The following is a 24,579-nucleotide window of genomic DNA, read 5'->3' as shown; positions in this document are numbered from 1 at the left end:
GCTATGTTAAAAACTGTTATTTTCGCTACGTCTGAAACTGTGTTCATGTACCCATACTGCGAGCTCATTTCCTAGTCATCCATACTTCTATACAATTCCTGTTATGAGTTGAATTATTGTGCATCATGTCAAATACTGCCTCGTGTCTTGTTTGTGCACTTTAGATTCATGTAGCTTGTTATTTTGATGTGTGTAAAATGCCATGTTGCTGTTTTGGACAGATTATGACAATAACTTTTATTGGTTGTATTTGTTGAACCGTTGCTTCGTTTTGAACATGCCACATTTGCAACTTGCTTAGAATCTCATCTAGTTCAATAATATCTTGTTGCATCCATGTTTCAATATGTTTGTGGTTCTCATTTGCATGCATTTTGCATACATGGCATATTCATCTTGTATGGGTCATATCTTTTAGATCGTAACTCCATTTTAGATGATCCATATGTGTAACTACACTAGAACAACATGTAGAATCAAATGGTGAAATTTATTATCCTGTTTAAAAAATATATAATATGTTTAGTTCAAATTTGGACCAATTCGAAATTAACATATGGGGTCATTTCAGAAATGCTATTAGTTGTTTCCGACCTCATTTAAAAAGCCTAGATAGTGTAGTTTATTTATGCTTCACCTCTTTCCATGTTTAACAACATTTAACATTGTCATGTACCAAAAAATGAGTTAACTAAGTAATTTGAATGTGGAGTTTCGTAAATATGCAACTTGTTGCATATTGAGCTTCACTTAATGTGTAGAAATTTATTGTTATGCCTTGCCATGTCATGCATAAACCCAGGTTTTTCCCCAGCCTTTGGGATGGCTGGGTAAGGCGGCAGCAGGGAAGCCAATTTCACGCCGCCTCTGGATGGTGACTCCGCCGAGTTCTAAGCTAGGACCATCAACCCACTCTGTTTGGCGTTTTAAATAATAGAATTCCCTAAATAAGGGAACACTAGGCTCTAATACTAAGTATACTCCACAAAATACTTCGAACTCACATAAGTTGTTGATGGAATTGGGACCTAAGTCTTGGGGGTGAAGGTTGAAGAAGCTGAGGGCGTCCCGAAAGAATTTCGAACCAGGAGGGGTGACGCCTCTCTCTAAATGGTCTGAAAAAACCACCACTTGTTGGAAATATGCCCTAGAGGCAATAATAAAATGGTTATTATCATATTTCCTTGTTCATGATAATCGTCTATCGTTCATGCTATAATTGTATTAACAGGAAACAGTAATACATGTGTGAATGAATAGATCACAATGTGTCCCTAGCAAGCCTCTAGTTGGCTAGCTCGTTAGTCAATAGATGATCATGGTTTCCTGATCATGGGCATTAGATGTCATTGATAACGGGATCACATCATTGGGAGAATGATGTGATGGACAAGACCCAATCCTAAGCCTAGCACTAGATCATATTGTTCGTATGGTAATGCTTTTCTAATGTCAAGGATCTTTTCCTTCGACCGTGAGATTGTGCAACTCCCGGATACCGTAGGAGTGCTTTGGGTGTATCAAACGTCACAATGTAACTGGGTGACTATAAAGGTGCACTACGGTTACCACCGAAAGTGTCTGTTGGGTTGGCACGAATCGAGATCGGGATTTGTCACTCCGTGTGACGGAGAGGTATCTCTGGGCCCACTCGGTAGAACATCATCATGAGCTCAATGTGACTAAGGAGTTAGTCACACGATGATGTGCTGCGGAATGAGTAAAGAGACTTACCGGTAACGAGATTGAACAAGGTATAGGTATACCGACGATCGAATCTCGGGCAAGTTCTATACCGACAGACAAAGGGAATCGTATACGGGATTGATTGAATCCTTGACATCGTGGTTCATCCGATGAGATCATCGTGGAGCTAGTGGGAGCCACCATGGGTATCCAGACCCCGCTGATGGTTATTGGCCAGAGAGGTGTCTCGGTCATGTGTGCCTGTCTCCCGAACCCGTAGGGTCTACACACTTAAGGTTCGATGACGCTAGGGTTATAGGGAATTGTTGTACGAGGTTACCGAAAGTTGTTCGGAGTCCCGGATCAGATCCCAGACGTCACGAGGAGCTCCGGAGGTAAAGATTGATATATAGGACGGATGGTTTTGGACACCGGAAGTGTTTCGGGCGTCACCGGTAACGTACCGGGACCACCGGGACCACCGGAGGTGGTCCCGGGGGACCACCGAACGGGGGCAACGACCCCGGAAGGCTAGATGGGCTAAGTGGGGAAGGGAACCAGCCCCTAAGTGGGCTGGTGCACCCCCACCCAGCCCATACGCACCAGAGAAAGGGGGGAGGGGGGAACCCTAGCATAGGTGGGCCTAAGGCCCACTAGAGGGGTGCGCCACCCCTCCTCCCTGCCCTGGCCGCCGCCCCCTCTCCCATCTGGGGCTGCCGCACCCCTTGGGGGTGGGAACCCTAAGGTCTGTGCCCCCTCCCTCTCCCCTATATATAGATGAGGGTTCGGGGCTGTTTGAGACACGGTTTTCTCTCTCTCTCGGCGCAGCCCTGCTCCTTTCCCTCCTCCTCTCTGCCGGCGCTTGGTGAAGCCCTGCCGAGAGACCTCGTCTCTCCACCGACACCACGCCGTCGTGTTGCTAGACTTCTTCCCCAACCTCTCCCTCCTCCTTGCTGGATCAAGGTGCGGGAGACGTCACCGGGCTGCACGTGTGTTGAACGCGGAGGTGCCGTTGTTCGGCACTAGATCGGAATCGCCGCGTGTACGACTCCATCAACCGCGTTCTAGCAACGCTTCCGCTTAGCGATCTTCAAAGGTATGAAGATGCTCTTACCCCTCTCTCGTTGCTGGTCTCTCCATAGGAAGATCTGAACATGCGTAGGAAAATTTTGAATTTATGCTACGTTACCCAACAGTGGCATCCGAGCCAGGCTTTCTATGCGTAGATTCTATGCACGAGTAGAACACAAAAGTTGTGGGCGATGGTTTGTCAATTTGCTTGCCGTTACTAGTCTTATTCTTTTCCGGCGGTATTGTGGGATGAAGCGGCCCGGACCGACCTTACACGTACGCTTACGTGAGACTGGTTCCACCGACAGACATGCACATCGTGCATAAATGTGGCTAGCGGGTGTCTGTCTCTCCTACTCTAGTCGGACTGGATTTGATGAAAAGGGTCCTTATGACGAGTAAATAGCTTTGGCATATCATCGTTGTGGCTGTCACGTAGGTAAGAAGGCGTTCTTGCTAGAAACCCAAATCAGCCACGTAAAACTTGCAACAACAATTAGAGGACGTCTAACTTGTTTTTGCAGGGTTTGACATGTGATGTGATATGGCCAAAGTTGTGATGTTGCATGTATGATGTATGAGATGATCATGTTCTTGTAATAGGTTTCACGACTTGCATGTCGATGAGTATGACAACCGGCAGGAGCCATAGGAGTTGTCTTAATTTATTGTATGAGATGCAACACTATGTGCTTACTACTTTTACTTCATTGCTAACGGTTAGCTGTAGTAGTAGTGATCGTAGTAGTTGGCGTGACGACTTCATGGAGACACGATGATGGAGATCATGATGATGGAGATCATGGTGTCACGCCGGTGACGATGATGATCATGCGATGCCTGAAGATGGAGATCGAAAGAGCAAAGATGATAATGGCCATATCATGTCACTATATGATTGCATTGTGATGTTTATCATGTTTTACATCTTATTGCTTAAAACGATGGTAGCATAATAAGATGATCCCTCTTAAAATTTCGAGAACGTATTCCCCTAAGTGTGCACCGTTGCGAAGGTTCGTTGTCTCGAAGCACCACGTGATGATCGGGTGTGATAGATTCTAATGTTCGCATACAACGGGTGTAAGCCAGATTTACACACGCGAAACACCTAGGTTGACTCGACGAGCTTAGCATGTACAGACATGACCTCGAATACAAGAGACCGAAAGGTCGAACATGAGTCATATGGTTGAATACGATCAGCATGAAGTTGCTCACCATGGCGACTAGTCCGTCTCACGTGATGATCGGACACGGGTTAGTCAACATGGATCATGTATCACTTAGATGACTAGAGGGATGTCGATTTAAGTGGGAGTTCATACTTAATTTGATTAAATGAACTTAATTTTCATGAACTTAGTCTAAAAGTTGTCTTTATAAATATTGTAGATGTCCAACGTCAACCTCAACTTCAACGCATTCCTAGAGAAAAACAAGCTAAAAGATGATGGTAGCAACTATGCGGACTGGGTTCGCAATTTGAAGCTCATCCTTGAAGCAGCTAAAAAAGCTTATGTCCTTAATGCGTCGCTAGGTGACCCTCCCGCTCCCGCAGCAGCCCAGGACATTCTGAACGTCTGGCAAGCGCGGAGTGATGACTACTCTCTGGTCAGGTGTGGCATGTTATACAGTTTAGAAACGGGGCTCCAAAGGCGTTTTGAGCAACACGTGGCATATGAGATGTTCCAGGAGCTGAAGCTAGTTTTTCAAGCTCATGCCCGTGTCGAGAGATATGAAGTCTCCGACAAGTTCTTCAGCTGTAAGATGGAGGAGAACAGTTCTGTCAGTGAGCACATACTCAAAATGTCTGGGTTACACGGTCGTCTGACTTCACTTGGAGTCGAACTTCCGGATGATGCTATCATTGACAGAATCCTCCAGTCTCTCCCACCAAGCTACAAAGGCTTTGTGCTTAACTACAACATGCAAGGGATGGAGAAGACCATTCCCGAGTTGTACTCGATGCTCAAGTCTGCATAAGTAGAAATCAAGAAGGAGCATCAAGTGTTGATGGTCAACAAGACCACTAGTTTCAAGAAAGGCAGGGTTAAGAAGAACTTCAAGAAAGACGACAAAGCTGTTGCCGCACCCGGTAAGCCAAATGCCGGGAAGAAGAAAAAGAACGGACCCAAGCCTGAGACTGAGTGCTTCTATTGCAAGGGAAAGGGTCACTGGAAGCGGAACTGCCCCAAATACTTAGCGGACAAGAAGTCCGGCAACGTTAAAGGTATATTTGATATACATATTATTGATGTGTACCTTACCAGCGCTCATAGTAGCTCCTGGGTATTTGATACCGGTGCTGTTGCTCACATTTGCAACTCAAAGCAGGAACTGTGGAATAAGCGAAGACTGGCCAAGGACGAGGTGACGATGCGCGTCGGGAATGGTTCAAAGGTCGATGTGATCGTCGTCGGCACGCTACCTCTACATCTACCGTCGGAATTAGTTTTAAACCTTAATAATTGTTATTTAGTACCAGCTTTAAGCATGAACATTGTATCAGGGTCTTGCTTAATGCGAGACGGCTACTCATTTAAGTCAGAGAATAATGGTTGTTCTATTTATATGAGTGATATGTTTTATGGTCATGCTCCGCTGGTGAATGGTTTATTCTTGATGAATCTCGATCGTGATGTTACACATATTCATAGTGTGAGTACCAAAAGATGCAAAGTTGATAATGATAGTCCCACATACTTGTGGCACTGCCGCCTTGGTCATATCGGCGTTAAGCGCATGAAGAAGCTCCATACTGATGGACTATTAGAGTCTCTTGACTTTGAATCATTTGACACATGCGAACCGTGCCTCATGGGCAAGATGACTAAGACTCCATTCTCAGGAATAATGGAGAGAGCAACCGACTTATTGGAAATAATACATACTGATGTGTGTGGTCCAATGAACGTTGAAGCTCGCGGTGGTTATCGTTATGTTCTCACTCTCACCGATGATTTGAGTAGGTATGGGTATATCTACTTGATGAAGCACAAATCTGAGACGTTTGAAAAGTTCAAGGAATTTCAGAGTGAGGTTGAGAATCAACGTGAGAGTAAAATTAAATGTCTACGATCTGATCGTGGAGGAGAATATTTGAGTCACGAGTTTGGCACACACCTAAGGAAGTGTGGAATCGTTTCACAACTGACGCCGCCTGGCACACCGCAGCGCAACGGAGTGTCTGAACGTCGTAATCGCACTTTATTAGATCTGGTACGATCTATGATGTCTCTCACCGACTTACCGCTATCATTTTGGGGATACGCATTAGAAACTGCAGCATTCACTTTAAATAGGGCACCGTCTAAATCCGTTGAGACGACACCGTATGAACTATGGTTTGGCAAGAAACCTAAGTTGTCGTTTCTTAAAGTTTGGGGCTGCGATGCTTATGTGAAGAAACTTCAACGAGAAAAGCTCGAACCCAAAGCGGAGAAATGCGTATTCATAGGATACCCTAAGGAAACTATTGGGTATACCTTCTATCTTAGATCCGAAGGTAAAACCTTTGTTGCCAAGAACGGATAATTTCTAGAGAAAGAGTTTCTCTCGAAAGAAGTAAGTGGGAGGAAGGTAGAACTTGATGAGGTAATTGCACCCCCTCTCGAACAGGAAAGTAGCGCAGCGCGGGAAGTTGTTCCTGTGGCGCCTACACCAACTGAAGAGGAAGTTAATGATGATGATCATGAAGCTTCGGATCAAGTTACTACTGAACCGCGAAGGTCCACACGGGCACGCACCGCACCTGAGTGGTACGGCAACCCTGTGATGGAAATCATGTTGTTAGACAACGGTGAACCTTCGAACTATGAAGAAGCGATGGCGGGCCCAGATTCCAACAAATGGCTTGAGGCTATGAAATCCGAGATAGGATCCATGTATGAAAACAAAGTATGGACTTTGGTGGACTTGCCCGATGACCGGCGAGCCATAGAAAATAAATGGATCTTCAAGAAGAAGACTGATGCAGACGGTAATGTAACCATTTACAAAGCTCAACTTGTCGCAAAGGGTTTTCGACAAATTCAAGGAGTTGACTACGAAGAGACTTTCTCTCCCGTAGCGAAGCTGAAATCAGTCTGAATCATGTTAGCAATTGCCGCCTTTTATGATTATGAAATTTGGCAAATGGACGTCAAAACAGCGTTCCTTAACGGGAACCTTAAGGAAGAGTTGTATATGATGCAACCAGAAGGTTTTGTCGACCCTAAGGGTGCTAACAAAGTGTGCAAGCTCCAGCGCTCCATCAATGGGCTGGTGCAAGCATCTCGAAGTTGGAACATTCGCTTTAATGAGGTGATTAAAGCGTTTGGGTTCATACAGGTTTACGGAGAAGCCTGTCTGTACAAGAAAGTGAGTGGGAGCTCTGTAGCTTTCCTCGTACTATATGTGGATGACATATTATTGATGGGGAATAATATAGAGATGTTGGAGAGCATAAAGGCCTATTTGAACAAGAGTTTTTCAATGAAGGACCTTGGAGAAGCTGCATACATATTAGGCATCAAGATCTATAGAGATAGATCGAGACGCCTCATAGGTCTTTCGCAAAGTACATACCTTGACAAGATATTGAAGAAGTTCAATATGGAAAACTCAAAGAAAGGGTTCTTGCCAGTTTTGCAAGGTATGAGATTGAGTAAGACTCGGTCGCCGACCACGGCAGCAGATAGAGAGAAGATGAGTTCTGTCCCCTACGCTTCAGCCGTGGGCTCTCTAATGTATGCCATGCTGTGTACCAGACCTGATATAAACCTTGCCATAAGTTTGGTAGGGAGGTACCAAAGTGATCCCGGTACGGAACACTGGACAGCGGTCAAGAATATCCTTAAGTACCTGAAAAGGACTAAGGAAATGTTTCTCGTTTATGGAGGTGACGAAGAGCTCATCGTAAAGGGTTACGTCGACGCTAGCTTCGACACAGATCCGGATGACTCTAAGTCTCAGACCGGATACGTATATGTGTTGAATGGTGGGGCAGTGAGCTGGTGCAGCAGCAAGCAAGAAGTCGTGGCAGCATCTACATGTGAAGCGGAGTACATAGCTGCTTCAGAAGCGGCTCATGAAAGAATTTGGATGAATGAGCTCATCACCGACCTTGGAGTGGTTCCAAGCGCGTCGGGTCCTATGACACTCTTCTGTGATAACACTGGAGCCATTGCCATAGCCAAGGAGCCCAGGTTTCACCGGAAGACGAAGCACATCAAGCGCCGCTAAAACTCCATCCAGGACCATGTCCAGAGTGGAGTGATAGATATTTGTAAAGTACACACGGATCTGAATATTGCAGAGCCGTTGACTAAACCTCTTCCACGAGAAAAACATGATCAACACCATAATGCTATGGGTGTTCGATGCATCACAATGTAACTAGATTATTGACTCTAGTGCAAGTGGGAGACTGTTGGAAATATGCCCTAGAGGCAATAATAAAATGGTTATTATCATATTTCCTTGTTCATGATAATCGTCTATCGTTCATGCTATAATTGTATTAACAGGAAACAGTAATACATGTGTGAATGAATAGATCACAATGTGTCCCTAGCAAGCCTCTAGTTGGCTAGCTCGTTAGTCAATAGATGATCATGGTTTCCTGATCATGGGCATTAGATGTCATTGATAACGGGATCACATCATTGGGAGAATGATGTGATGGACAAGACCCAATCCTAAGCCTAGCACTAGATCATATTGTTCGTATGGTAATGCTTTTCTAATGTCAAGGATCTTTTCCTTCGACCGTGAGATTGTGCAACTCCCGGATACCGTAGGAGTGCTTTGGGTGTATCAAACGTCACAATGTAACTGGGTGACTATAAAGGTGCACTACGGTTACCACCGAAAGTGTCTGTTGGGTTGGCACGAATCGAGATCGGGATTTGTCACTCCGTGTGACGGAGAGGTATCTCTGGGCCCACTCGGTAGAACATCATCATGAGCTCAATGTGACTAAGGAGTTAGTCACACGATGATGTGCTGCGGAATGAGTAAAGAGACTTACCGGTAACGAGATTGAACAAGGTATAGGTATACCGACGATCGAATCTCGGGCAAGTTCTATACCGACAGACAAAGGGAATCGTATACGGGATTGATTGAATCCTTGACATCGTGGTTCATCCGATGAGATCATCGTGGAGCTAGTGGGAGCCACCATGGGTATCCAGACCCCGCTGATGGTTATTGGCCAGAGAGGTGTCTCGGTCATGTGTGCCTGTCTCCCGAACCCGTAGGGTCTACACACTTAAGGTTCGATGACGCTAGGGTTATAGGGAATTGTTGTACGAGGTTACCGAAAGTTGTTCGGAGTCCCGGATCAGATCCCAGACGTCACGAGGAGCTCCGGAGGTAAAGATTGATATATAGGACGGATGGTTTTGGACACCGGAAGTGTTTCGGGCGTCACCGGTAACGTACCGGGACCACCGGGACCACCGGAGGTGGTCCCGGGGGACCACCGAAGGGGGGCAACGACCCCGGAAGGCTAGATGGGCTAAGTGGGGAAGGGAACCAGCCCCTAAGTGGGCTGGTGCGCCCCCACCCAGCCCATACGCACCAGAGAAAGGGGCGAAGGGGGGAACCCTAGCATAGGTGGGCCTAAGGCCCACCAGAGGGGTGCGCCACCCCTCCTCCCTGCCCTGGCCGCCGCCCCCTCTCCCATCTGGGGCTGCCGCACCCCTTGGGGGTGGGAACACTAAGGGCTGTGCCCCCTCCCTCTCCCCTATATATAGATGAGGGTTCGGGGCTGTTTGAGACACGGTTTTCTCTCTCTCTCGGCGCAGCCCTGCTCCTTTCCCTCCTCCTCTCTGCCGGCGCTTGGCGAAGCCCTGTCGGGAGACCTCGTCTCTCCACCGACACCACGCCGTCGTGTTGCTGGACGTCTTCCCCAACCTCTCCCTCCTCCTTGCTGGATCAAGGTGCGGGAGACGTCATCGGGCTGCACGTGTGTTGAACGCGGAGGTGCCGTTGTTCGGCACTAGATCGGAATCACCACGAGTACGACTCCAACAATCGCGTTCTAGCAACGCTTCCGCTTAGCGATCTTCAAAGGTATGAATATGCTCTTACCCCTCTCTCGTTTCTGGTCTCTCCATAGGAAGATCTGAACATGCGGAGGAAAATTTTGAATTTATGCTACGTTACCCAACACCACGTCCCCTTCGGCGGGTTGAGGTCGCGCCTCTCTAGCAGGGGCTCTCCATCCAATCACTTCTTTAGGAGACAAGGTCCCCACTGACATGAATTGTTGCAAGGCGGCTTCGTCGATGCCAGAAGGCACCCAGTCACACCTTGATGGTTTTGACAAGATGTTTGGAGTCGGAAAGAAGCGAGCTGCATAAGCATGATTGGCCGGTCATTCTAAGCAAAATAAAAATTGCTGGAAGAAGCAAGGAGTTCAAGAAATAAGCAGTAAAGTAAATCGTCATACTTAAGTCGCCCGAATATGAGGCGGCTCACGAAAGTGGCGAGTTACAAAAATATATATTCCGTCTTATGAAAAAGACAGTACTAGGTCGTAGGGAAACTATGATGTTAGATTCTACTAAGTGTTGGAAAAACAGTTTTCTATCGAGCCACAGAGAAATATGGATCTACCAATGGTATACAAAAGTAAAAAAATTAATGGCTAAAATAACAGTGGAGTCTGGTGGTGGCAACAACTAACGACGATAATATTCTCGTAGAACTATCGATGGAGTTTGTGCGGGGTTGATTTAACATCTGTTCTGCAACTTATTGATACGTCTCAAACGTATCAATAATTTTTGATGGTTTCACGATGTTATCTTGCCTTCTTTGTATGTTTTATGTACCTTTCCATATCTTTCTGGGACTAACTTATTAATTCAGTGCCAAGTGCCAGTTCCTGTTTTTCCCGTGTTTTTGACTCTTTTCATATCTGATTTTGGAACGGAGTCCAAACGGAAGAAAAACCCCGAAATGATTTTTTCCCGAACGGAAGAAGTCCATGGAGATTTTGGGCCAAGCCAGGTGGGCTCCAGGGAGCCCACAAGCCCCCACTCTGCCACCAGGGGGAGGCGGCGGTGGGCAGGCTTGTGGCCTCCCTGGCTGCCCCCTGACCTAGGTCTTTGGCCTATAAATTCCCAAATATTCCGCAAAAAATCAGGGGAGCCTCGAAAATACTTGTCCGCCGCCGCAAGCTTCCGTTTCCGTGAGATCTCATCTGGAGACCCTTCACGGCACCCTGTCGGAGGGGACTTTGGAGTTGGAGGGCTTTTTCATCATCATCATCGCCCCTCCAATGACTCGTGAGTAGTTCACTTCAGACCTACGGGTCTGTAGTTAGTAGCTAGATGGCTTCTTCTCTCTCTTGGATCTTCAATACAAAGTTCTCCATGATCTTCATGGAGATCTATCCGATGTAATCTTCTTTGACGGTGTGTTTGTCGAGATCCGATGAATTATGGACTTGTGATCAGATTATCTATGATATATATTTGAGTCTTTGCTGATTTCTTATATGCATGATTTGATATCCTCGTAAGTCTCTCCGAGTCTTCGGTTTTGTTTGGCCAACTAGATCAATGATTCTTGCAATGGGAGAAGTGCTTGTTTTTGGGTTCTGCCATGTGGTGACCTTTCCCAGTGACAGTAGGGGCAGCAAGGCACACATCAAGTAGTTGCCATCAAGGGTAAAAAGATGGGGTTTTTATCATTGGTTTGAGATTATGCCTCTACATCATGTCATCTTTCTTAAGGCGTTACTCTATTCTTATGGACATAATACACTAGATGCATGCTGGATAGCGATCGACGTGTGCATAGTTCTATCAATTGCTCGACAGTAATTTGTTCACCCTTCGTCTATTTGCTTTCATGAGAGAAGTCACTAGTAAACACTACGGCCCCGGGGTCTATTCACATCCATCGTTTGCAACTCCACTTTTACTTTGCTTTGTTACTTTGTTGCTTTCAGTTCTCACTTGGCAAACAATCTATAAGGGATTGACAACCCCTTCATAGTGTTGGGTGCAAGCTTTTTGTGTTTGTGCAGGATCTTGAGATACTCTTGCGCCGGATTGACACCATGGTTCTCAAACTGAGGGAAATACTTACCGTCGCTGTGCTACAGCACCCTTTCCGCTTCGAGGGAACAACAACGCAAGGCTCCAAGGCCACGGGGGAAATCCTTTGCATACTTGCCTAGGAAGTCCCTTAAGGCGTAGCCCTAGCTGAAGGATTCCTGGTACCGTCGACACAACTATTTCTGGCGCCGTTGCAAGGGATACACAACAAACATCAGAAGTATTTCTGGCGCCGTTGCCGGGGAGGAGAAATCAAGATCTATCCAAGTAGGTCTCACAAACTCTTCTCTTGCATTTACTTTTGTTGCCAGTTGCCTCTCGTTTTCCTCTCCCCCACTTCACATTTGTTGTTTTCATTCACCTTTCTCCTTCGCCGTTTTCTTTTGCCCTTGCCGTTTTCCTTTGCCGGTTTCTTGCTTGCTTGTGTGCTTGTTTGTTTGTTGAAGACATCATGTCTGAAAACACCAAACTTTGCGATTTGTCGAGCACTAATAATAATGATTTTATTAGTACTCCAATTGCTCCCGCCACTAGTGCGGAATCGTATGAAATCAACGCAGCTTTGCTGAATCTTGTTATGAAAGAGCAATTCTCTGGCCTTCCTAGTGAAGATGCCACTTCCCATCTCAATACCTTCATTGAGCTTTGTGATATGCAAAAGAAAAGAGATGTGGATCATGACGTGATTAAGTTGAAACTTTTTCCTTTCTCGTTGCAAGATCGCGCAAAAACTTGGTTTTCTTCTTTGCCTAAAAATAGTATCGATTCTTGGGATAGGTGCAAAGATGCTTACATATCCAAGTATTTTCCGTCGGCTAAGATCATCTCTTTACGTAACGATATCATGAATTTCAAGAAACTTGATCATGAACACGTTGCACAATCTTGGGAGAGGATGAAGCTTATGATTAGAAATTGTCCTGCTCATGGCTTGAGTTTGTGGATGATTATACAAATCTTTTACGCTGGATTGAATTTCGCTTCTTGCAATATCTTGGACTCTGCCTCAGGTGGAACGTTCATGGAAATCACGTTAGGAGACGCTACAAAACTCCTAGACAATATCATGATCAAGTACTCTCAGTGGCACACTGAAAGGTCGCCTGCTAGCAAAAAGGTGCACGCTATAGAAGAGATTAACTTGCTTAGTGCTAATATGGACGAGTTGATGAATTTGGTTGCTAGTAGAAACGCTACCGTAGATCCTAATGACATGCCACTATCTTCTTTGATTGAGAGTAGCAACGCTAGTTTGGACGTGAATTTCGTTGGTAGGAACAATTTTGGCAACAACAATACTTTTAGAGGAAACTATGTTCCTAGGCCTTTTCCTAGTAACTCCTCTAACAATTACGGCAATTCCTACGGCAACACTTATGGAAATCACAACAAATTACCCTCTGATTTAGAGAGTAATATCAAAGAGTTCATCAACTCTCAAAAGATTTTCAATGCGTCCATAGAGGAAAAACTACTCAAAATAGACGATTTGGCTAAGAGAGTTGATAGGATGTCTTGTGATATTGATGCTTTGAAAGTTAGATGCGCTCCTCCCAAGATCAACTTGGATGAAACTTTGAAAGCTATGCATATCTCCATGAATGAGAGCAAAGAAAGAACCGCCCAAATTCGCGCTAGACATGAATGGTTTAAAAGGGTGTGTTCTAGTGATGCAAATCATGAAGATCTTAAAGTGCTTGGTGTGTGTCCTATTGAATCTTTGTTTTCGCGTGTCAAACCGACTTATGGAGGGGCTGGATATGCATCCACTTTGGTTGAAAAACGCCCCAATGATTCAGAGTCCACCTATCTTGATGATAAAGGTGTGGAGAGTGGAGTAGAAGAAGTCAAAATTTTGGGTAGTAATGAAACTCCCACTTCGGATTTCAAGGAATTCAATTATGATAATTGCTCCTTGTTTGAATGCATTTCTTTGATGCAATCCATTGCAAACTCTCCACATGCTTATAGCCAAAGCAAAGTCTTTACCGCGCATATCGTAGATGCTATGATGAAATCTCTTGAAGAGAAGCTCGAACTAGAAGTCTCTATACCTAGAAAACTTCATGATGAGTGGGAACCTACTATCAAAATCAAGATAAAAAACTATGAGTCCAATGCTTTATGTGATTTGGGTGCTAGTGTTTCCGCGATTCCAAAGTCTTTATGTGATATTCTTGGTTTTCATGAGATTGAAGAGTGTTCTCTTAATTTGCATCTTGCGGATTCTACTGTCAAGAAGCCCATGGGGAGGATCGATGATATTATTATTGTTGCAAATAAGAACTATTTACCTGTGGATTTCATTGTACTTGACATAGATTGCAATCCTTCATGTCCCATTATTCTTGGTAGACCTTTCCTAAGGACTATTGGTGCTATCATCGATATGAAGGAAGGGAATATTAGATTTCAATTTCCCTTAAAGAAGGGCATGGAGCACTTTCCTAGAAAGAAATAAGATTTCCTTATGACTCTATGATGAGGGCTACTTATGGTTTGAGTACCAAAGATGACTATTCGTGATTCCATCACTTTCGCCTAGCTAAGGGCGTTAAACAAAAGTGCTTGTTGGGAGGCAACCCAATGAATCTATCCTTTTTCTTTATGTTTTGTGTTTTCCACACTTTCATAATCCTCTTATGATTGTGTTTTTTGTGTTTCTTTTTGCATTTGTGCCAAGCAAAACCGTTATGATTAGTCTTGAGGATGATCGTTTGGTCATGCTGGAAAAGACAGAAACTTTCTGCTCGCGAAAAGAATTTTCATGTTTTTTCTGTAAGAGCTTTTGAGTTGATTCTTTTTGCTTCTGATTGGTACGCAAATTCTTCAGAATTTCGTAATGTTTCAGAATTTTTGAAGTACCATAGGTATACTAAACATACAGATTGCTAGAGACTGGTCTGCTGTTAACAGATTCTGTTTTTTTGTTGTGTTGGTTGCTTATTTTGATGAAACTATGGATAGTATCGGGGCGTATTAGCCATGGAAGATTGAAAGTAAAGTAACCCAACATCAGCACAAGTAGAATTTAAAGTTTTCTACAGTACCTAAGGAAGTGGTGGTTTGCTTTCTTGTACTAATGTTATCACGAGTTTCTGTTTAAGTTTCGTGTTGTGAAGTTTTCAAGTTTTGGGTGAAGTTCTTATGGACAAAAAGATAAAGAGTGGCAAGAGCTCAAGCTTGGGGATGCCCAAGGCACCCCAAGAGATTAAAGGATGCCATAAAATCCTAAGCTTGGGGATGCCCCGGGAAGGCATCCCCTCTCTCGTCTTCAATCCATCGGTAACGTTACTTGGGGCTATATTTTTATTCACCAGATGATATGTGTTTTTGCTTGGAGCGTCTTGGATCGTAGTAGTCTTTTATTTTGTTGTGTCAAAATCATCCTTGCTTCACACCTAGAGAGAGAGAGACATGCACACACCATGATTTTGTCGAGCTTCACTTATATCTTTTGGTAGACAATTCAGCTCACATGTGGTTCACTTATATCTTTTGAGCTAGATAGTTTTGCTCTATGTGCTTCACTTATATCTTTTAGGGCACAGCGGTGCGTGGCTTGGTAGTTGATCTATGCTTTGAAAGTAGTCTCAGAAGGGGTAGTTATCCAAAGGGATAGGAAAACTTCCACCTTCATGTGCATTGAATAGGTAGAGAAGTTTGATTCATCTCAATTAGTTTTGAGTTATGGTTATGGTAATATTGAAGTCATGCTAGTAAGGTGTTGTGGATCTAGAAATACTTGCGTTGAAGTTAGTGATTCCCATGGCATGTACGTATGGTGAACTGCTATGTGATGAAATCTGAGCATGATTAGTCTATTGATTGTCATCCTTTGCGTGGCGGTCGGGATCGGGCGATGGTTTATACCTACCAACCCTTACCCTAGGAGTATGCGTTGAATGCTTTGTTTCGATTACTAATAAAACTTTTGCAACAAGTATATGAGTTCTTCATGACTAATGTTGATTCCATGGTTTAGATGGACTTTCACCTTCCACCATCACTATCTTATTAGTGCCGCGCAACTTTCGCCGGTACACAAAACCCACCATTAACCTCCCTCAAAACAGCCACCATACCTACCTACTATGGCTTTTTCAAAGTCATTCCGAGATATATTGCCATGCAACTACCACCATGATATGTGCCACCACGTCTACATTGTCTTTGCACGATCATAAGATAGCTAGCATGATGTTTCCATTGATGTCTATGCCATGCTAGATCATTGTCATGGTACACTACCGAAGGCATTCCATATAGAGTCATAATTGCTCTAAGTTTTGAGTTGAAAGTGTGATGATCATCATTATTGGAGCATTGTCCCATGTGATGAAATAAAAGAGGCCAAAGAAGCCCATAAGAAAAGAGGCCAAAGAGCCCACCAAAATAAAAAATAAAAAAAATGAGAGAAAAAGAGAGAAGGGACAATGCTACCACTTTTTCCACACTTGTGCATATTCAGCACCATGATCTTCATGATTGAGAGTCTCTCGTTTTGTCACCACCATATAGCTAGTGGGAAATTCTCATTATATAAGTTGGCTTGTATATTCCAATGATAGGCTTCCTCAAAATTGCCTTAGGTCTTCGTGAGCAAGCAAGTTGGATGCACACCCACTAGTTTTCTTTAAGAGCTTTCACATACTTGTAGCTCTAGTGCATCATTTGTATGGCAATCCCTACTCATTCACATTGATATCTATTGATGAGCATCTCCATAGCTCATTGATATGCCTAGTTAATGTGACTATCTTCTCCTTTTTGTCTTGCAACCTCCACCATATTCCACACCATCTATAGTGTTATAACCATTGCTCACGCTCATGTATTGCGTGAGAGTTGAAAATGTTTGAGAAAGTAAAGGTGTGAAACAATTACTTGGCTAATACCGAGGTTGTGCATGATTTAAATTCGTTGTGCAATGATGATAGAGCATAGCCAGACTATATGCTTTTGTAGGTATAACTTTCTTTTGGCCTTGTTATTTTGAAAGTTCATGATTACTTTGCTAGTTTGCTTGAATTATTATTGTTTCCACGTCAATAGCAAACTATTGTTTTGAATCTAATGGATCTGAACATTCACGTCACATAAGAGGAATTACAAAGGACACTTATGCTAGGTAGCATGAAAGCATCAAATATTCATTCTTATCACTTCCCTACTCGAGGACGAGCAGGAGTTAAGCTTGGGGATGCTTGATACGTCTCAAACGTATCTATAATTTTTGATGGTTTCACGTTGTTATCTTGCCTTCTTTGTATGTTTTATGTACCTTTTTATATCTTTTTGGGACTAACTTCTTAATTGAGTGCCAAGTGCGAGTTCCTGTTTTTTCCGTGTTTTTGACTCTTTTCAGATCTGATTTTGGAACGGAGTCCAAACGGAAGAAAAACCCCGAAATGATTTTTTCCCGAACGGAACAAGTCCACGGGGCTTTAGGGCCAAGCCAGGTGGGCTCCAGGGAGCCCACAAGCCCCCACTCCGCCACCAGGGGGAGGCGGCGGTGGGCAGGCTTGCGGCCTCCCTGGCCGCCGCCTCACCTAGGTCTTTGGCCTATAAATTCCCAAATATTACGCAAAAATTCAGGGGAGCCTCGAAAATACTTTCCCGCCGCTGCAAGCTTCCGTTTCCGCAAGATCTCATCTAGAGACCCTTCCCGACACCCTGTCGGAGGGGACTTTGGAGTTGGAGGGCTTCTTCATCATCATCATCGCCGCTCCAATGACTCGTGAGTAGTTCAGTTCAGACCTACGGGTCCGTAGTTAGTAGCTAGATGGCTTCTTCTCTCTCTTGGATCTTCAATACAAAGTTCTCCATGATCTTCATGGAGATCTATCCGATGTAATCTTCTTTGGCAGTGTGTTTGTCGAGATTTGATGAATTGTGGACTTGTGATCAGATTATCTATGATATATATTTGAGTATTTGCTGATTTCTTATATGCATTATTTGATATCCTCGTAAGTCTCTCCGAGTCTTGGGTTTTGTTTGGCCAACTAGATCTATGATTCTTGCAATGGGAGAAGTGCTTGGTTTTGGGTTCTGCCATGTGGTGACCTTTCCCAGTGACAGTAGGGGCAGCAAGGCACACATCAAGTAGTTGCCATCAAGGGTAAAAATATGGGTTTTTTATCATTGGTTTGATATTATCCCTCTACATCATGTCATCTTGCTGAAGGCGTTACTCTGTTCTTATGGACTTAATACACTAGATGCATGTTGGATAGCGATCGACGTGTGGAGTAATAGTAGTAGATGCAGAAAGTATCGGTCTACTTGTTTCGGACGTGATGCCTATAGAAATAATCATTGCATAGATATCGTCATGACTCTGCATAGTTCTATCAATTGCTCGACAGTAATTTGTTCACCCTCCGTCTATTTGCTTTCATGAGAGAAGTCACTAGTAAACACTACGGCCCCCGGGTCTATTCACATCCATCGTTTACAACTTCGCTTTTACTTTGCTTTGTTACTTTGTTGCTTTCAGTTCTCACTTGGCAAACAATCTATAAGGGATTGAAAACCCCTTCATAGCGTTGGGTGCAAGCTTTTTGTGTTTGTGCAGGATCTTGAGATACTCTTCCGCCGGATTGATACCTTGGTTCTCAAACTGAGGGAAATACTTAGCGTCGTTGTGCTACATCACCCTTTCCACTTCGAGGGAACACCAACGCAAGGCTCCAAGGCCACGGGGGAAATCCTTTGCATACTTGCCTAGGAAGTCCCTTAAGGCGTAGCCGTAGCTGAAGGATTCCTGGTGCCGTGGACACAACTATTTCTGGCCCCATTGCAAGGGATATACAGCAAACATCACTTATCGAGGGGAGGTGCTTTGCTAAAATGAGTTAAATGAACTTGTACTGTCAATGGTGAACAGTGAACTCTAGAGAACTGTGGCGAAGCCATGGAGCGTGGTCTAAACAGATCTATTGCGAAGAGGTGAAGACGTACCCGATGGCGTCAACCGAAGGGAAAGAAGGTCGCGACTTGGTGCAGAAGACGAGCGGCGGCGAAGCCCTTCCGTCGGGTAGTTCGCAGGAGAAAGGCACAGCGGCGGCGCATCGGGGACTGCAGACTCGAGGTGGAAGAAGAAGAAGAGCTGGGGTAAAAGTGAAAAGGGAACCCCCCCCCGTTGGTATTTAAAGACTAGGGGGAAATGGAAAATGCAGGCGCGGTAATCTAGGGGCGCCGTAATTCTTGAAATTGATGGCGCCTCGATTATCGGGCCGGACGGATAAGCCAAAGGAGCCATTGGGATGACATCATGAAGATTCGTGAAATTTCAAAATGATTGATGTCATTAATTTCCGCAGCAGGAAATCAGGGAAAGTTTACAAGCCGACAATTCTCTCGTTGGCAGAAGGCTAAGGTTTTGATTGAGTCGCCAAGCATGCAAGAAATGTCTCTTGACATGAACAAGTTCAAGTCAATCTGGGGCCTAATGTTGGGGATGTTATCCCGTTATGAGACCCACCCTAGGGAGCCGGGTTAGGATAAATGGCGGCTCTCCATCCATGTTCAAGATGGGTCGTGACGTGTGAGGTGGGAGACAGCGAACGTACGCTGTGAGAGCCAGCTAGCCCAAGACCCGAAGAAGGCGACTTACGGCCCACATAGGAAAGGAGTCGTCTGGAGTTTCCTTACGTAAGGGGAAAGGCGAGTTAGAGACGTACGGACGCACGAACTGTAATGAGATTCAGACTCTTGTAAACCTAGGGCCTCGACCTGTATGTAAAGGAGAGTCTCTAGGATTGATAGGGCAAGTTAACATCAATCGAGAGCTAGGTCAGGCAAATCCGCACCCTTGTAATTGATTTCCACAACAATATACACACAGCAGGACGTAGGCTTTTACCTCAATCTGAGGGGCCGAACCTGGGTAAACTTGTCTCCCATTTCCCGATCAACCCCTTTGAGTCGCCACATAGTTGTGATGGCTTCACCACTAAGTCCTTTCACGAGGACAACTGCCATGACAAAACCATGACACATGGGGAGTCTAGAAATCAAGAATCATATGGTTGGAGTGGAAGATCTTGATCTCCACACATGAGTGGGTGGTTCTCTCTAAGAAAATGAATGATGGAAGTGTGTGCCTGTTCTGAGTGCTCTCTCAACTAATGAGAGGGGGTGGAGGGTTATATATGGCCATCTCCAAAAATCCAACCGTTACAATGTTATTTCCCAACTCGGTGGAACCGAAGTAAAAAAAACTCGGTTGCGCCGACTAGTGCAAAATGCTCTAACTTTTGGGTTTCGGTGAGACCGATATAAAACATGTCGATGAGTCCGATTCAATTGGCCTAGGAAGCTCCAGTGACTTAGTGGCTCTGATATATAAAACTCGGAAACGCCGAAGTTGAATACCTCATATCCAGATAGTTAGTTACTATGTTATGGTTGGACTGAAGTGAAGCTCGGTTACACCGAGTTGCTAGGGTTTTAGCTTGGAATCTGTCTGAGTAAAACTTGGTATGGTCAATTGTGGAAAGTTGGTGGCACCAAATTTGACTTTAGGATTTTGGACAAAATATATTGTGGGAGAAATGCTCAGGCTTTTGGTGGCCAATCTCTAAGCACTTGAGCAACCAGATCATCATAGATACCTCATCCCCTTTTAATAGTATTGGCTTTCCTATGGACTCAAAATGTGATTTTTGACATAAGTATAAAATGTATAGTCTTGAACCTTTTGCTAATTGATGTTCCAAGCATCTAGGGAATCTCCTCACAATCGTAGCCAATCCATTCATTGAACTTTTCCTGAAATATACTTGATATATTCATTAGTAGAGTGACATATATGTTGTTATGATGTACCAAAACCGCCTAGGGAGAAGTTGTGCTTTCACCACGACTGATGCCAACAGAGACGCAAAGTATAACACGAGAGGCCACCGCCGCTTGGGTCCCGGGAAGGCCAACACCGGCGCATGAGTGGCATACATACCAGGTGTCTCGCCCTTTCTCGCGGGCCACCATTGTTCCCCGCTCCAAAAAACAACCCTGATCTGCGCTTCATGGAAACGGATGCCCCCTTCCCCTTCGGATGAAGCACCCACTTTGGCACTCAGATGAGCGGTGCACCCGAACATTGAGAATATACGGGGGAGGAACATATCTCCGTGGCTCCCAATAGTTTGATGAGCAAGCTTTCGAACATGGGGAAGACAAAAGGATACACTGCGGCTGGCTGTAGACTAGTGTAGTGTATCCTTGTCGTTGGAACGGAGCTCCACATGATTAAACATTCACATTGTTTTACATTTTCTTTGTTAAAATATATATCCAAAATGTAAGTGTCCTCATCATGAAATCCGTTGTCTCCACGAATTTTATCTCGTTTGTTGAAAATTGTTTGAAATGTATGCACACAACTTTGGATGGCCGATTATGATATCCGTGTCCACACACGGATGCCGGCACAAATTTGCTGGTCAATTGGAAATGCCCTAAGAATTTGGTGGGAAGTGGCAGAATCTGCCTAGAAAGAGACTATAGTGAGAGAAAGAATGTCTCACAATTGTTACTTTCTTTTTCATTATCGTTAAAGGGAACAACAAGCCCGATCAAGAGCATACATGCATCATGTGCCCAAGAGCAACTCCAATCGACCGACCCAAACGGTCGCGCATTTTGTCCGTTTTGGTTGGCATGTCCGCCCCATTTTTCATTTGGGTCGGTCAAGAGCCCAGTGCGATTATCCATTTTTCGTCCATGTAGAATAGTTTTTTCATAAAGAAACGACCCGCGACCACAGATCATGACATCGGCCATGCCAACCAAGAGTTCACGCCGACGAGTTGCAAGCGGCCGACAAACATATGTCAACCTCCAAAAAAGTGTGCAGTTCCCGCTGTCGCACCTGCCAGCGGCCAGTAGACATGCGAGCACACAAAATGGGACTAGTTTTACCATGCCATATCGGCCATAGTCATTCCCGCACACTTTGCGGGCATAAAAAAATATGACACTCTCGGCCATGGATCACTCATCATCGAGGTTGAGCATGTCGACCTGCATCTTCTCGAACCAAGACCACTTCCTTGGAGAAATCATGCTCAAGTCCACCTTCATGATCTCGACCCCCTTCGTCATGCAAGGGAGCTGGACTTATCTTGCTCTAGTGGTGGCTTTGGTGGCCTCGATCTCAAGCATCTTCGCTTGCTTCTCCGCCTCCAACTCGAGCATTTTCTTTTGGACCTCCGTGAAGGCCTTGATTTGCTCATCCTTGTCTTGTCGGCGATTCTCCTCTCTTTAATCCTTGTTGGTGATCATGCCTTGCAAAGTAGTTTGCAAGGTAAGTGACGCCGCCTCACGCTTGTCCTCTTTCTTGGAGTTAGTCTTTTCCTGCAGTCGTGGCTTCTCCTCCTCACCATGCTCTTCAACGACTTCTTCCCTCCACGGGCCCCGAGGACGAGATATTGCACCCTGAACTTCTCCTCCTCGTTGATGATCGTCCAACAATTGGTGAGGTTGAAGGACTTGCCCTCATGTTGGGCCTTGAATGGTTCCAAAGCTTGAAAAGCCTACAAAATGGGCAAGCAACCACATGGACAAGCAAGCAAATGAGCAAACATATGAGGCAAAACATGTAGCATTATGTGCCAAAAGATGTCGGCATACCGTATCTTGATGATGAAGCCACTCATGGGATGGGCCTCTATGCTCTCAAGGGTGGCACAAAAATTGTTGCACTCTTTTTGTATCACCCTCCAACGCTTGCCGAGCGAAGCCCATCCGCGCTTGCTCTCAAATTGGTACAACTTAAACTTCTTGCGTTCCTAGAACTCACTATGCACTCTTAGCCAAAATGCCGAATGCTTTTGCTCGGTGCATATCTTGACGTCTTGCCAACGTCTCGCCAACATTTACAAAGGAGTTTGTCCTCATTCCTTGCGCATGTTTGCTTCCCTTGCTCTTCCTCTTCTTGTTTGCATTGGCTTGGGTGGCGAGCTTGCCCTCGAAGAACAATGGCTCCCCATCGATGTACACTTCATCATCTTGTTCGTCCAGGCCGTAGTCTTCGGGGAACTCGTGCTCTACCGAGAAAGAGCTACCCACACCGATCTAGTCCTTCATGAAGGGGTAAAGTGTGCCACCATTGTCTCCAGAGATCGTGCTGCCCATTTCCTCGTGGCAGGCCATGAGGGGGGATCTGCCATCTTGGCTTTGCGTCCCGTCGGGATCAAAGGGAATGCCACCACAACCACCACCAGCACCACCTTCGAAGATGAGCGGTTGGTCTCGTCATCCGCAACTGACATTGGGTCAAATAGGTTGCGGGCGTTCTTCATGGCGTCGGTCGAGAGCTCGCACTGCCGTTTTCGCTTCCCCTCCCAAAAGAACGATCCGCCGCCCATCGGGGTGGTGTTGAGATTGATGGCCATGGGCGCTGGCGTGGACGGCGCAACGACGTTCACCTCCGGCGAGCCGGAGCCCGAAGAGATAGACAAACGGGAGGCTTGCAGGTAGTGAGTGTTGGAATTATGCCCTAGAGGAAATAATAAATATAGTTATTATTATAATTCCTGTATCAAGATAATCGTTTATTATCCATGCTATAATTGTATTGAATGAAGACTCATTTACATGTGTGGATACATAGACAAAATACCATCCCTAGCAAGCCTCTAGTTGGCTAGCCAGTTGATCAAAGATAGTCGGTGTCTTCTGATTATGAACAAGGTGTTGTTGCTTGATAACTGGATCACGTCATTAGGAGAATCACGTGATGGACTAGACCCAAACTAATAGACGTAGCATGTTGATCGTGTCATTTTGTTGCTATTGTTTTCTGCGTGTCAAGTATTTATTCCTATGACCATGAGATCATATAACTCACTGACACCGGAGGAATGCTTTGTGTGTATCAAACGTCGCAACGTAACTGGGTGACTATAAAGATGCTCTACAGGTATCTCCGAAGGTGTTAGTTGAGTTAGTATGGATCAAGACTGGGATTTGTCACTCCGTGTGACGGAGAGGTATCTCGGGGCCCACTCGGTAATACAACATCACACACAAGCCTTGCAAGCAATGTAACTTAGTGTAAGTTGCGGGATCTTGTATTACGGAACGAGTAAAGAGACTTGCCGGTAAACGAGATTGAAATAGGTATGCGGATACTGACGATCGAATCTCGGGCAAGTAACATACCGAAGGACAAAGGGAATGACATACGGGATCATAGGAATCCTTGGCACTGAGGTTCAAACGATAAGATCTTCGTAGAATATGTAGGATCCAATATGGGCATCGAGGTCCCGCTATTGGATATTGACCGAGGAGTCTCTCGGGTCATGTCTACATAGTTCTCGAACCCGCAGGGTCTGCACACTTAAGGTTCGACGTTGTTTTATGCGTATTTGAGTTATATGGTTGGTTACCGAATGTTGTTCGGAGTCCCGGATGAGATCACGGACGTCACGAGGGTTTCCAGAATGGTCCGGAAACGAAGATTTATATATAGGATGACCTCATTTGATTACCGGAAGGTTTTCGGAGTTGCCGGGAATGTACCGGGAATGACGAATGGGTTCCGGGAGTTCACCGGGGGGGCAACCCACCCCGGGGAAGCCCATAGGCCATAAGGGTGGCGCACCAGCCCTTAGTGGGCTGGTGGGACAGCCCAAAAGGGCCCTATGCACCAAGGATAAGAAATCAAAGGAAAAAGAAAAAAAAAAGGGAGGAGGTGGGAAGGGAGGGGGACTCCCTCCCACCAAACCTAGTCCAACTCGGTTTGGGG

Source organism: Hordeum vulgare, chromosome 4H, assembly GCF_904849725.1.
Source record: "Hordeum vulgare subsp. vulgare chromosome 4H, MorexV3_pseudomolecules_assembly, whole genome shotgun sequence".
Classification (NCBI taxonomy): Eukaryota; Viridiplantae; Streptophyta; class Magnoliopsida; order Poales; family Poaceae; genus Hordeum; species Hordeum vulgare.
Note: the sequence above shows the minus strand (reverse complement) of the source record.